General features: G+C 46.3%; 1 long non-coding RNA gene across 2 annotated transcripts; it reads left to right on the top strand.

Moving 5' to 3' along the window:
- The first annotated feature begins 1,716 nt into the window (after nucleotides 1-1,716).
- LOC125722524 (uncharacterized) lies at nucleotides 1,717-4,964 on the top strand. Of its 2 annotated transcripts, none has more exons than XR_007386427.1 (3): nucleotides 1,717-1,806; nucleotides 1,881-3,279; nucleotides 3,500-4,964. It is a non-coding gene; the product is annotated as an uncharacterized LOC125722524 (long non-coding RNA). The 2 variants fall into 2 exon arrangements; XR_007386428.1 differs by having other exon boundaries at nucleotides 1,881-3,107.
- The last annotated feature ends 9,680 nt before the right edge of the window (nucleotides 4,965-14,644 follow it).

Consider the following 14,644-nt stretch of genomic DNA (forward strand, 5'->3'; position numbering starts at 1 on the left):
CGGCTCTACGTGGATGGGCAGCTGTACCGCAACCCCAGTACCCATCCCTGGTTATATTAACGCCAGTCCAGATAAGACTATATATTTTTCTTATTTCCTCTAATCCTTTTCCAATAACATCTCTCTAGCTCATACATGTCATTCTGTTAATGTAACGTGATGTCATACTGAATACATTCCCGTCAGTCTCCGCAGCGCTATAGTACTAGCGGTGTTTCCGCTTCTCTCTTGTCCCCATGTAAACCCTCACCAGCTTCCCCTTTGTATGTCTCTCTCACTTCCCCCTTCTTTCACTGCACCGATCACCTGCTTTACTACTCTGTCACACAAAAAACCCTCAATCATCACGCATCTGCACAGCACAACCACGTACATATGCAGTCAGCGTCAGCACAACCACTCCGACCTCATAGCGCACACAGACACATAGGACACACACACACAAGCGCGTACACGCTTGCTTATACCTCATTCATTTGCATGTGCAAATGTCAGTTTCATAGTTATAGATCCAGAGGGTAGATTTATAATCATTAAATTATCTATACTTAACAAAAAGTTATGTATTGTTAGTATATATGGTCCAAATGTTGATAACCCCTCATTCTTCCACATTTTCTTTACCGCACTCTCTGAACACCTAGATTGCGCACTTGTTATGGGGAGCGACCTCAAGTTTGGACTAGATAAAGAAATGGACAGGCTCAGTACAGCTGCTCAGCGCAATTGGGAATCCACTAATATAGTTAAACAGCACATGAGCGACTACGGACTTTGCGATGCATGGCGTTCTCTTCACCCCACCCCTAGGGAATATACTTTCTTCTCACATGTCCATCACTCTTACTCTCGTCTGGATTATTTCCTAGTCAGTAGCTCACTGCTGAGTGACATTTCAGACACAGAGATACACCCTATAGCTGTCAGCGATCATGCTCCTGTTTCTTTAACCCTAATAAATAGGAAGGCCACTCCACCAAGTAGAAACTGGAGATTTAATACATCATTGCTTAAAGATGGAGACTTTATTAACTATTTTAATAAAGAGTGGGCTTTATATTTAGACTATAATGACCTGCCTGGAACATCAGCATCTGTTCTCTGGGAAGCAGGCAAAGCTGTGATGAGGTAAAATAATCTCATTCTCATCATATAAAAAGAAAAGAGAAAACAAGTGTATTCAGGAATTAAAACAAACCATCAAATCCTTAGAAGAAGCCTACGTTTCATCCCAGGAACAGGAAGTGCTGAATAAAATATGTAAAGCAAAACTAGAATTAAATGAAATTATTAATAAAAAAAAAACTCAATTCTTAGCACAAAGACTTCGCTGGCAAAATAATGAACATGGTAATAAATCAGGCCAATTTTTAGCTAATCAGTTAAAAATAAATGAGAAAAAACAACTATATGTGCTGTTAAAGACTCAACTGGGAAAACAGTAAATGACCCTGACAGAATAAACAACACTTTCAGGGACTTTTACAAATCTTTATATTCACCACAGATAAACCCATCTAAAGACGAAATTGATCAGTTTCTTGATAGTATAACCCTCCCCCGTAAGACAGAAGGGGCAGGTGCTCAGGCACCCTTGCCCGCCCCCCCCCACCCCACTGTAAAAGATCTGGCTACACCCCCATCGGACAGAACGGGCAGGTGCCCAGGCAGCCTTTCCACCCCCACCCCACTGTAAAAGGTCTGGTTATGCCCCCATCGGACAGAAGGGGCAGGTGCCCAGGCAGCCTTACCCCCCCACTCCACTGAAAAGGGTCTGGTTGCTCCCCCGTCGGACAGAACGGGCAGGTGCCCAGGCAGCCTTGCCACCCCCACCCCACTGTAAAAGGTCTGGCTACTCCCCCGTAGGACAGAACGGGCAGTCGCCCAGGCAGCCTTGCCACCCCCACCCCACTGAAAAAGGCCTGGTTACTCCCCAGTCGGACAGAAGGGGCAGATGCCTAGGCAGCCTTGCCACCCCCAGCCCACTGTAAAAGGTCTGGTTATGCCCCCCTCAGACAGATTGGGCAGTCGCCCAGGCAGCCTTGCCACCCCCACCCCACTGTAAAAGGTCTGGTTATGCCCCAGTCAGACAGAAAGGCCAGATATCCAGGGTCCCTTACCCCCCCACACCACACTTTAAAATGTCTGGGTGCCCCCCTGTCCGACAGAATTGGCAAGTGCCCAGGCACCCTTTCCACCCCCACCCCACTGTAAAAGGGTCAATATATAATTGAGGGAATTTTCATGTCCATGAGATTTATCTCGCAAACATGCTTATTAAAATAAAATTTTAAAAGTCTTCAGTGTTCTTCATGATCTTGTCTTTACAAATTCCATAGTTAATTATTATGGAAATAATCATTTATTTATAAAAATTTACTAGATATCCCTAAAATGTCAACTGAATAACCGTCCGAAATGAATTGCAACCACAATCTCATTACCTAAAAAAACATTTTAAAAACTTATTCAAAAACAGTTTTAATTATATTATTTACATTAAGTTGAGGTAATTTTGAACAATGTGTCTTTTTGGGCAATATGTCACATTTTCAATGGAAATTGACAAATTGAATATGTGTCCGAGAAGTCGCTGTCATCTAAGTTACCCATAGCAAATACACCCCTCAAGGAAGAGTGTGTTTTCCAAATCACATGACCTGCTCCACATGATGTCATTTCCTCCTGAAGAGAAAACTAGCAAGACTCCAAGGTATGTTCTCCCTCCACATTTTCAGTTATTTCACCTAAAGTAGTGCTTGGGGCAAATGTGTACTTATCATATGTCAACAATGTTACTACAATGAATTCATAAATAACTTTGAATTTCAATTTTACTCAGTTGTACATATAATATTTAGAAGAACCTCTCTGTAAAATGCCATGTGGTGTCTGGTGCTAGGCAACCATTTTGATTTTATCCCTAAAAACAGCAAAAATGTCAACTAGGTTATATTATAAAAGTAAACTTGTTTTCAGGCAAATGCCACGATTATCTGCTGCAGAAAAGCAGCGCCGTTACCGTGCACGGCGAGATGCTGATCCAGCAAAAAGGGAGGCATACTTGGCAAAAGGCCGGCAGAAATGGAGAGAAAAGAGGGAGCAAGGTGCATACTATAAGCCCATATCTGAACAGAGTGAGAGGGAAAAACGTGCAAAGAGAAAGGCCTGGAGAAGAGCCCAGGAACAGAGCAGACGCAGAAAGAAACAGGCTTCTGCTATTGTTACCCCACCACTGAGTCCTGACAGTGAGGAACAACCAGTTCCACAACCAGGAAGGTTAGAAGGTTATGTAGAAAGAACCTCAAACAGAACTATGTAGGCAGGCTATGTAGAAAGTACCTTAAACAGAACAATGTCTCATGAAAAACTTGTTAGATTATAATGTTAGATTAAAATGCAAAATTACATGGTGGCATGGTGACAATTAATTTCAAATGCTTTAAGTGACACCTGCAATGTTAAAAAATAATTTAAAAATGTCTTCATGTAATTTCAGACAGAGAATACAAGGAAGAAGGACTAGAAGAAGACGGTACCAGAAAATATACATTGAGAATCACAAACTCAAGGAAAAGCTTAAAGCTCAAACAAAAACATCAGACAAATACTGTAAGCGCTATGAGCGGCTACTGTGCAGCGTCGACTCTCCTAGGAAAAGAACAAAAAGGATGCTCGGAACAAGTCCAGTCAGTAATGATGTGCGGAGAACTCTGGTCTATCATCATGCATGCGGATTCACCAGGTCATCACGCAAGCACCAGGGAAACTGACATACCGTGATGTGAGCTGCCTGTGTTCAACAAGGCAGATTCTGCAATGTCAGTGTTACCAAGCTCAGGCCTTCGACTTCAAAGTCAACTCTGCTGTTCCTGCATTGCACCAAGAACAACCAGACCTTGAAGTACAGTGGGATAGAGATGACATTGTTGGTCAGTGGTGTGTCATCAGATATGACGATGAGGTTTACCCTGGAACCATTGTTGAAGTGAGTGAGACACATGTTCATGTTAAGTGCATGCACAGAGTGGGACACAATCGTTACTACTGGCCAATGCGAGAGGATGTGCTCTGGTATCCATTTGAGGATGTGCTCAGGTTGATTCCTGCCCCACAGCATGTGACAGCACGTCATGTTGAAATATAAAGAGATGTGTGGGAAGATATTGCCAAATCATATCTTCAAGGCTAAGGACATGCGCACACACACACACACACACACACACGTGCTAACAAACACGTGGCACAAGCACACGGTCAAGCACACACACATATAGACACCAGACGTCCAGGTGCCAGAAAGTAAACATCCTGCCATGTTTTTGGATCTGCCTCTACATCTAGAACAGGTGTTTTCACTAACGAGCTCATACCTGGTAGAGGAGCTGGTTTAGTGTGGTTGGAACAGCTGCTGGACAGGATTTCTACTTTCTGGCACCTGGACTATACACCTCTGATATACACACACGCACACACACACACACACACTCAAAGATTACTTAATTGAGCTTGACAAAGTCATTGAAAAACAAACCATAATTGGCCATGTTCTTGGGTTAGAAAATGGGGAGTGTGTTCTGTCTCCACCGGTTTCATGGGTGCCTGGAAGTTGGAGGGTATGCCAATGTTTTACTTGGGTTCTGACATATGAATGTTTTTGAGATACAACAGTTTGCACAATTAAAATTTTGATCCAATGCAGCATACTTATTCTGTTAACCAACAGAATAAAACACTATTTGGTTATTGTTACTTATTGCAGTGCACTATAATTTTTTGTTCAATACAATGCACTACTGTATTTCATTCCACAAACAATATTTTCAAAATGTTTACAATGTGGAATTTTTGTGTAAGTGCTGTTTTTGATACTTTTGTTGTTGTTGTTTTCTATGTTAGGATCTCTTGCTTATGATATATGTGCTTGTTAATAAAGTTGTGATTGATCCTTGTAAACTGATGTGTGTCTGTATTTCTCCTTTATGTCATGAAATATTCAACAGGTCTTGATTAAATGCAGTAAAAGATTAGCTAACATATAATAATTGATATAGATTTAGGATTGTTTTTGTTAAATACATCACCCTACTTTGTCATGTCCAGTCAACTATGTTACTTTTGTCAACTATGATACTGGGCTGTCAATTAAGTTACCATTATGTTTTTAAAAAAATATATGTATTTCAATGGTTCCCTAATCTCCAAGTAAATATTTAGAAACTGAGTAGCTGTCAAATATATACCTCAGCATAATTTCATCAAGAAAATTATCATGAATCAAGCAGTTTGGAAACAAAATATACAGACCGGTTACTTCAGTACTTGAAATTTGGGGTTTCAATTGAACAAAATGTGTATTTTCTTAATTAATTGGGTATTTTAATTGAAAAGGTAGGTAAATAGACACATATTCTTCCAAGAGTAATGATTTTTTTAAATGTCTGACATTTACTTAAAGTTAAAACTTATAGGTTTTGTCCGTAACATAGTTGACCAAATAATAAGTAAACTTCTTGTTTTTAAAACTAAATATCTGAAATCAATTATGCCTGAGCTTGGCAATGACTAAAAACAAAATATGTCAGGGATGATTTATCAGGGAACATAATAATATTTTGTAAATAAATATATATTTTTCCCAGAATTATTCAAACTCAAAATCTCCCACAATTATATATTGACCCAAAAGGTCTGGTTATGCCACCCTCAGACAGAACGGGCAGGTGCCCAGGCACCCTTTCCACCCCCACCCCACTTTAAAAGGTCTGGTTGCTCCCCCATCGGACAGAAGGGGCAGATGCCCAGGCACCCTTGCCACCCCCACCCCACTGTAAAAGGTCTGGTTGCTCCCCCATCGGACAGAAGGGGCAGGTGCCCAGCAGCCTTGCCACCCCCACCCCACTGTAAAAGGTCTGGTTGCTCCCCCATCGGACAGAAGGGGCAGATGCCCAGGCAGCCTTGCCACCCCCACCTCACTGTAAAAGGCCTGGTTACTCCCCAGTCGGACAAAAGGGGCAGATGCCTAGGCAGCCTTGCCACCCCAACCCCACCTTAAAAGGTCTGGTTATGCCCCCCTCAGACAGGACGGGCTGGTGCCCAGGCACCCTTGTTACCCCAACCCCACTGTAAAAGGTCTGGTAATGCCCCCGTTGGACGGAACGGGCAGGAGCCCAGGCAATTTGCCACCCCCACCCCACTGTAAAAGGTCTGGTTATTCCCCCCTCAGACAGGACGGACAGGTGCCCAGGCACCCTTGCCACCCCCACCCCACTGTAAAAGGTCTGGTTATGCCCCCGTCGGACAGAACGGGCAGGTGCCCAGGCAGCCTTGCCACCCCCACCCCACTGTAAAAGGTCTGGTTTTGCCCCCGTCAGACAGAAAAGACAGGGGCCCAGGCACCCTTGCCACCCCCACCCCACTGTAAAAGGTCCGGTTGCTCCCCCATCGGACAGAAGGGGCAGATGCCCAGGCAGCCTTGCCACCCCCACCCCACTGTAAAAGGTCTGGTTTTGCCCCCGTCGGACAGAATTGGCAGGTGCCCAAGCAGCCTTGCCACCCCCACCCCACTGTAAAAGGTCTGGTTAATGCCCCGTCAGACAGGACGGACGGGTGCCCAAGCAGCCTTGCCACCCCCACCCCACTGTAAAAGGTCTGGTTATTCCCCCCTCAGACAGGACGGACAGGTGCCCAGGCACCCTTGCCACCCCCACCCCACTGTAAAAGGTCTGGTTGCTCCCCCGTCGGACAGAATAGGCAGGTGCCCAGGCACCCTTGCCACCCCCACCCCACTGTAAAAGGTCTGGTTGCTCCCCCGTCGGACAGAATAGGCAGGTGCCCAGGCACCCTTGCCACCCCCACCCAACTGTAAATGGTCTGATTATGCCCCCCTCAGACAGGACGGGCAGGTGCCCAGGCACCCTTGTTACCCCAACCCCACTGTAAATGGTCTGGTAATGCCCCCGTTGGACGGAACGGGCAGGAGCCCAGGCAATTTGCCACCCCCACCCCACTGTAAAAGGTCTGGTTATGCCCCCCTCAGACAGGATGGGCAGGTGCCCAGGCAGCCTTGCCACCCCCACCCACTGTAAAAGGTCTGGTTATGCCCTCTTCGGACAGGACGGGCTGGTGCCCAGGCACCCTTGTTACCCCAACCCCACTGTAAAAGGTCTGGTAATGCCCCCGTTGGACGGAACGGGCAGGAGCCCAGGCAATTTCCCACCCCCACCCCACTGTAAAAGGTCTGGTTTTGCCCCCGTCGGACAGAATTGGCAGGTGCCCAGGCACCCTTGCCACCCCCACCCCACTGTAAAAGGTCTGGTTATGCCCCCGTCAGACAGAACGGGCAGGTGCCCAGGCACCCTTGCCACACCCACCCCACTGTAAGAGGTCTGGTTAATGCCCCGTCAGACAGAACGGGCAGGTGCCCAAGCAGCCTTGCCACCCCCACCCCACTGTAAAAGCTCTGTTTATGCCCCCGTAGGACAGAAGGACAGGTGCCCAGGCACTCTTGCCACCCCCACCCCACTGAAAAATGTCTTGTTTTACCCCCGTCAGACAGAAAAGGCATGTGCCCAAACACTCTTGCCACCCCCACCCCACTGTAAAAGGTCTGGTTATGCCCCCGTCAGACAGAACGGACAGGTGCCCAGGCACTCTTGCCAACCCTACCCCACTGTAAAAGGTCTGGTTGCTCCCCTGTCGGACAGAATAGGAAGGTGCCCAGGCACCCTTGCCACCCCCACCCCACTGTAAAAGGTCTGGTTGCTCCCCTGTCGGACAGAATAGGAAGGTGCCCAGGCACCCTTGCCACCCCCACCCAACTGTAAATGGTCTGGTTATGCCCCCCTCAGACAGGACAGGCTGGTGCCCTGGCACCCTTGCCACCCCCACCCCACTGTGTAAGGTCTGGCTACTCCCCCGTAGGACAGAAGGGGCAGGTTCCCAGGCAGCCTTGCCACCCCCACCCCACTGTAATAGGTCTGGTTATGCCCCCATCAGACAGAACGGGCAGGTGCCCAGGCAGCCTTGCCACCCCCACCCCACTGTAATAGGTCTGGTCATGCCCCCGTCAGACAGAACAGGCAGGTGCCCAGGCACCCTTGCCACCCCCAGCCCACTGTATGTCTGGATGCTCCTCCTTCAGACAGAGGGGGCACGTGCCCATGCACCTTTACTCCTCTGCCCCCACTTATCTGTCTGACTCAGATAAATTGATACACAGATAGATACTGAACCCCTCCCACGCCCCGCTGGCAAAAGCCACTAAATTTATCTGCATGCATTATCATTAATAATAGACGTGTAAAAATGTACACAGACATCCATTGACAATCCACCATTGGATTCATTTGATTTTACAGATTAACATTCTATTAAATGACTGTAGTCCGTTATAATGTCTCTCTATCAAACTGCTGTCATATTTCTTACATCCACTGGTCACGTCAATTCACAGAAAAGCGATCATTCCGGAAACAATGTGTACTTTTCATGGACGCCACTAGGGGGAGACAAAACACAGATTACTAAATTAAATAGGATCAGAATTAAATTATAAGAAAGCGGATCTATGCGCGATATGAAATACCATGATTACTCCATTTTAACGGGACATTTCTTTTTATGCAAGTTTGTAACTAGCAGTCATTTGCATTCTTTCATAATAATAAAAATATATATATATATTATGAGCCATAAATCATCCATATATATTGCAGGAACAGACATCGCGCCGCTGAAGTTCAGCACTTTCCCGTTTGAGATGAACGTGATGTTGCCGTTTCCTGCTGGCGACCTTTAAAAATCCACGACAGCAGCGGTTAGATGCAGCGTGTGCAGCGGTAATATTTACGGACAAAATCAATGCTGCTGACTATGACTTAGTTTGTGGTTAATTAATACAAAAGTAACAGCATAATACTACATTATTTGTGCTTATAAAGTGTTACCGATGAGAGAACACTTTGAAAATCAGTAAATAACATTTTATCTTGACTGTAAATCAGACCTAGACGTGTTTGAGTAGATTACCAGGTTTCCTCTGGTTATTGCACTTACCGCACACAATATGAAGAAAATTTTAGTGAACCGAAATCTCCATGCAATGAATTAGCATCCTGTGAGTATCAAGTGCTGCACGCCATACATTAGCAATGGGCATCAGATCACTGTATTCAACAGGGTGAGGGGTTATTCAGGAAGGACGAGTGTATTATTATAAAACAGACTGATAAATCAGCTTGTTTAAGCAGCTATTACTGTATGTCTTGTTCAATAATCCAACATACTTTCCCAACTGGCAGCTTTCAAAGAGGATTGACCTCATTGTTCTTGCAAAATTCGACATTTATGAAGGCCTCTATACCTTAACAAGCTTACGATTAAATGCAGCACGGCCCCTAATGTCCTGTCTGGATGTCTGGAGGTGATTTTCTGTACTGAGTTAGATGAAATGCATGAATCCATTTCCAAAAGCTGTTTATCTGGGTCCCCGCGATGGGGCCCCTTGGATGTGGTGCCAGTATCTCACAGGCCTTGGACACCGAATCACTCAGGCATTTCTGAGTCGCACCTTTATTTAGCCTGATCTTTATTTTTTTGTCTGGCAAATTTAACACAAACCATTGTGTGGCCTGAATGACACACAAATGAAAGCTAATTCAGTGGCAGGAAAAGGTTTCCCGCTTATTTACATATATGTCAGAGGTTCACAGGGCTGCCAGCTTTGGTCTCCTGGCTGCTGTGACATTTTCAAAATCTGCACACGCATTTACATGTATGTAACAGTTTTATTACCTTGTAAATAGCCTGTAGGGTTTGCAAGCTACCCAAATGCCTTTGATGTAACTAATTATAAATTTATAATAGAATAATATAGATTTGCCTATCCCAGGAACAACAGGCGCAGGCGGGAACCAACCCTGGGTGGGAACCAACCCTGTGCGGGAACCAACCCTGGGCGGGAACCAACCCCGGGGGGAACCAACCCTCGGCAGGAACCAACCCTGGCCGGGAACCAACACACCACAGGGAGCACACACTCACACAGCCACACTCACACAAGTACAGGGCCAATTCAGAGACGCCGATCAGCCAACCCTGCACGCCTTTGGACTGTGGGAGGAGACTGGAGCAGCACTGAAACACCTCGCTCCAAACGGGCTTCAGTGCAGGTAATATATTAAGGCGGTGTTATGGCGGGGCGTCTGTGATGGGGGGGTGAGAGGTGGTGTTCAGGCTTAATCCAAAGTAGATTAGTGGGTCTCATTAGGAACAGCGACGACCTGCCCTATAGAGAGAAGGTGAAGAGACAACAGCATGATCCTGAATGTGGAGAAGACCAGGGAGATGATCATGGACTTCAGGAGGAAACAGCCCAGTCATTCAGCACTCGTCACTGACAACAGTGCTGTGGAGGTGGTCAGCAGCATCAGATTCCTGAGGGTGCAGATAACTGACAGTCTGGACTGGTCACCAAACACAACATCACCGGTTAAACGGGCTCAGCAGCGTTTGCACTTCCTGCACCGGATGAAGAGAGCTTTCCTCTCCCATCCTCAGCACCTTCTACCGAGGCACCATAGAGAGCGTGCTGACCAGCTGTATCTCCATCTGGTTTGGCAGCTCGAAAGCTTCAGACAGGAAATGGCTGCAGAGAGTGGTGAGGCCTGCAGAGAGGGTCATCGGGACTTCTCTTCCATCCATCCAGGACATTGCGCACAAACACTGTCTCAGCAGAGCCTGTGACATCATCAGAGACTCCGCCCACCCCCACCACAGACTGTTCACCCTGCTGCCCTCTGGGAAGAGGTTTTGCAGCATCAGGACCAGGACAATCAGATTCTGTAATAGATTTATTCCTCAAGCCATTAGACTCCTGAACTCTCAATACCTCATGGCAGCCCCCCCCCCCCCCACCCCCCCCCCCCCCCCCCGCACACTCCGCCTCTCTCCATCCATCCACACGTCACTTTCAAGAATTGCTTTTTTTTTTATTGTCTACTGCAATATGTCTGAAACAGCGATGTACACTGGTGTTTGCTGCTATAGTGCTGTTAATATATTTTTATGCATATTCCACGTTAATTCCACTTTATATATTTTTTTATACACTCTACTGGGCCGATGATGAGTCAATGCAATGTAATTTTGCTCTGATGTGCACTAATCAGTGTATGTTCTGAATGACAATGAAGTAGCTATTCTATTCTATTCTATTCTATTCTATGTCTGGATAAGTATGGGCTGGAATACAGAGAGAAGCTGGTGGCCAAAGCAGTGAAGGTCATGAGTGGCAGATGCTCTGGGGTCCAAACAGGAGTTAGAGAGGTTGCCAGATATGCATTTTATGTTCACTGCAGCCCACACTGTTTGCATTTGTCATTGTTGACTGTGTGAAAAATGTCCCTGTAGCTGCATGTTTCCTTCTCTTTGCTGGAAAGACTGTATGTGTTCATGTCAGGCTCATATGTTCACAAGAAATGGCTGGAAGTACAGAAAGAAATGTTCAGTGGGGCCCAGGGGAACTGCAAAGGCTCAGTGAGACTAGATGGGCCTGCTGCCGTGCTGCGTGTAGAAACCTTACGGAGAGGCTGAGTGCTGTACTAAGGCTGCCGGGTGAGATTGTAGATGATGCCGATCCCCAGAGAGCTGCAGAGGCTAGAGGACTGCAGTCTCAGATTGACTTGAGTTTTGTAGGGCTCCTTGTAGTGTTCAGAAAGGTGCTCGATCAAGCAAAGTTTCTGCCAGACGTGCTGCAGTCACCTAAGGCTGATCTTAGCTAAGCAGCCGACCTCACTGACACCCTCAGACAGACCTTTGAAGAACATCACAAAGAGGACAGCTTTACTCAGGTAGGTGGCTCTGATTTGCAAGGCTTGGAAAGTGAGATACAGCAGATATAAAGACTGGAAAGAAACAGAGCAGATAGTAAAGTGAAGCCATGCAGTCTGACAGAGTCAGTGAGGATCCTGGCTCCTTTAAGGACGTCTTCTTTGGACTTTATCCTCTGTGTGAGATTGCTGTTGTTTTGCCAGTGAGGACTGCAGGCTGTAAGCGCAGCTTTTCAGCGGTGAAACTTGTAAAAAATCACCAGCGATCAGCCGTGGCAGATGAGCGTCTGTGGAATCTAGCTGATCTCAGCACTGAGAACCAGCCTGCAAAAGCACTTAATGTAGATGTTTGTGAAACGTTCTGCTGCTCAGCACAACAACCGTCGCCTTAAGGCGTCTTAAGAAAAATGTGGTCACTGTAAAAGTTAGTGCACCACCTTTTACGCGGTGGAGACTGAATACATCATTACTAACGGACTCAGAGTCTCTAGAAGTTATTAAAAAAGATTGGACAACATTTATTGAAACAAATGACCTGCCTGGTATCTCTGCTTACAGACTCTGGGAGACGTCAAAGGCTATAACTCGAGGTAGAATAATTAGCATACAAAAAGAAAAAGGAAAAAGCTCTCGAGACAGAACTAGAACAGAAAATTAAAACTTTGGAATCAGCACATGTTTCCTCCCAAGAAAAACACTGAGCTGAGAAAATGTAAAATAGAATTAAGTAAAAAAAGAATTAAGAGACAAAAACCTCTTTCTGTCACAGGAATGTGCTCCATGACATGATCGATATAGACTCCACACTCCCTTTCCAGTGTGTCACTCTCCCTTCCCAGTGTGTCACTCTCCCTTCCCAGTGTGTCACTCTCCCTTTCCAGTGTGTCACTCTCCCTTCCCAGTGTGTCACTCTCCCTTTCCAGTGTGTCACTCTCCCTTTCCACTGTGTCACTCTCCCTCGTGTTTTCGGATCCAAGTGGAGCTTGTGGTCACACACCAGCTGCCACCTGTTGTTATCCTGTAACATGTATGATTCTTTATTTGAATCTTTTCGTCCTCAATCTGAGTCTGAGTTCCTCGAGGAAAGTCATCAAGTGGTCAAGAACCTATCAAGGAGATCAGGAGCTTGTGGTCTGTATGCACCGTGACGTCCAATCCCAAGAGACATATGATCATTCACTTACAGGCCCGTGTCACACCAAGGGCCTCTTTTTTGATCAGTGCGTATCGGGTTTCACTGGGACTCAGATTCCTACACAGACATGTACATCACTGGTCTGTATTCTCCATCTGGCTGGGGGCAGCCAGGGAGAAAACCTGCCAATGTAGTTCACCATCCCCACGATGCGTCTCACTGCTTCAGTACTCTGAGGTTTGGGCATGTTGATAATGGCTTTAATGCTGTCGGGATTCACCTCAGTTCCTGAAATGCTTATTTTATGTCCCAGGAACTTCACTCATTCACTCTGACCTCACAGTGTTCATTTAGAGTGAGGTCTGCATTCTTAAACTTCTGGGGAACTTTGCGTAGCCTATCGTCATGCTCCCTCTGGTCTTTGCCAATTACTATAATGTCATCGGTATAGCACATTGTTCTAGGTGTGCCTGAAACAATCTGAGAGATTCTCTGCTGGAAGCGCTCGAGTACCGAGGAGATCCCAAAAGGCAGTCTGTTTAAACAGTACCTGCTGAAGGAGAGTAATGAAGGTCATCAAGGGCTCGGAGTCTTTATATGAGGGTATCTGCCAGAATCCCGATCAGGCATCCCGTTTGGAGATCGCTACTGCCCCGTCCAGTTTGGCAAGTGCGTCATCCACAGCTGGGAGTATGTGCCTCGTTCAGCAGACACTTCCATTGAGTCTTGTTAGGTCCACACAGATCCTAATATGTGGCAGAGTGGGCTAAGCCTCGGAAGATCGGAAGGTTGCTCGATCAAGCCTGGCTTTGGCAGAACAGCCACATGTCTCTGGGCCCTTGAGCAGAGCCCTTAACTCCCAGCTCCATAGGTGCCACTGCAGGTGGCTGCCCTTTGCTGCCAAGCTGACTCTCACCTCCATGTGTACAGAGCTCCATGTCCAGGGGCTGACAGTGCATATGGTGATGCCACCTCAGCTAACGCTATATTATAATACAACTTCCTGCTGATTCACCTGCCTGTTGATTTCGGCTGTTAAAATTTGCTCTCTCATATATTATAATGTGTTGAATGAGTTGAATGGTCTTCCTCAGTATTTTCAGATAATCTTGAAGCTCCTCAAAATCACTCAAAGCATCGTAAGCACTGAGTCCAGCTGCTTGGCCTGTCAAAATTGAAGCTTCCTGGTGGTTCTACTGAAAATATCTGCTCCACCTCTCATGTTATTTTCTTTGCTCCCCTCTTGGAAACGCATCTGTAAGCTGGCCAGCTCCCTCACTTACTGTAGCAGGCCCTAGTATTGCCAGATCCTCTGTATTTCCTCTGACCTTCAAACTAATGTTGGTTTTCTACTTACGGTTCCTGTTGCCAATCTTCTGACACCATGTATAATATTCTGCTGTGAATCTTAGAATTTCCAACAGACCACGACCACAGATGCATTCAGACTCAGCCTTTTACTTCTGTATCATCTCCTTTTCCTGTATCTCCCCTTACCCAATGCTTTAGTGCCCCCTAGTGTCCTGACATGGTTCTGTTATAACAGTTGGTGGTGGTTATAACCCCCCACCCCCCCCCCCCCCCCCCCCCCCGGCCGGCAACAAAATAATTCAGCACTGTCATGTTTATGGTATGAAACCAGCTGAAAAGTATCACTGTCAACACCAATCTCTATGGC

Source organism: Brienomyrus brachyistius, unplaced genomic scaffold (assembly GCF_023856365.1).
Source record: "Brienomyrus brachyistius isolate T26 unplaced genomic scaffold, BBRACH_0.4 scaffold39, whole genome shotgun sequence".
Classification (NCBI taxonomy): Eukaryota; Metazoa; Chordata; class Actinopteri; order Osteoglossiformes; family Mormyridae; genus Brienomyrus; species Brienomyrus brachyistius.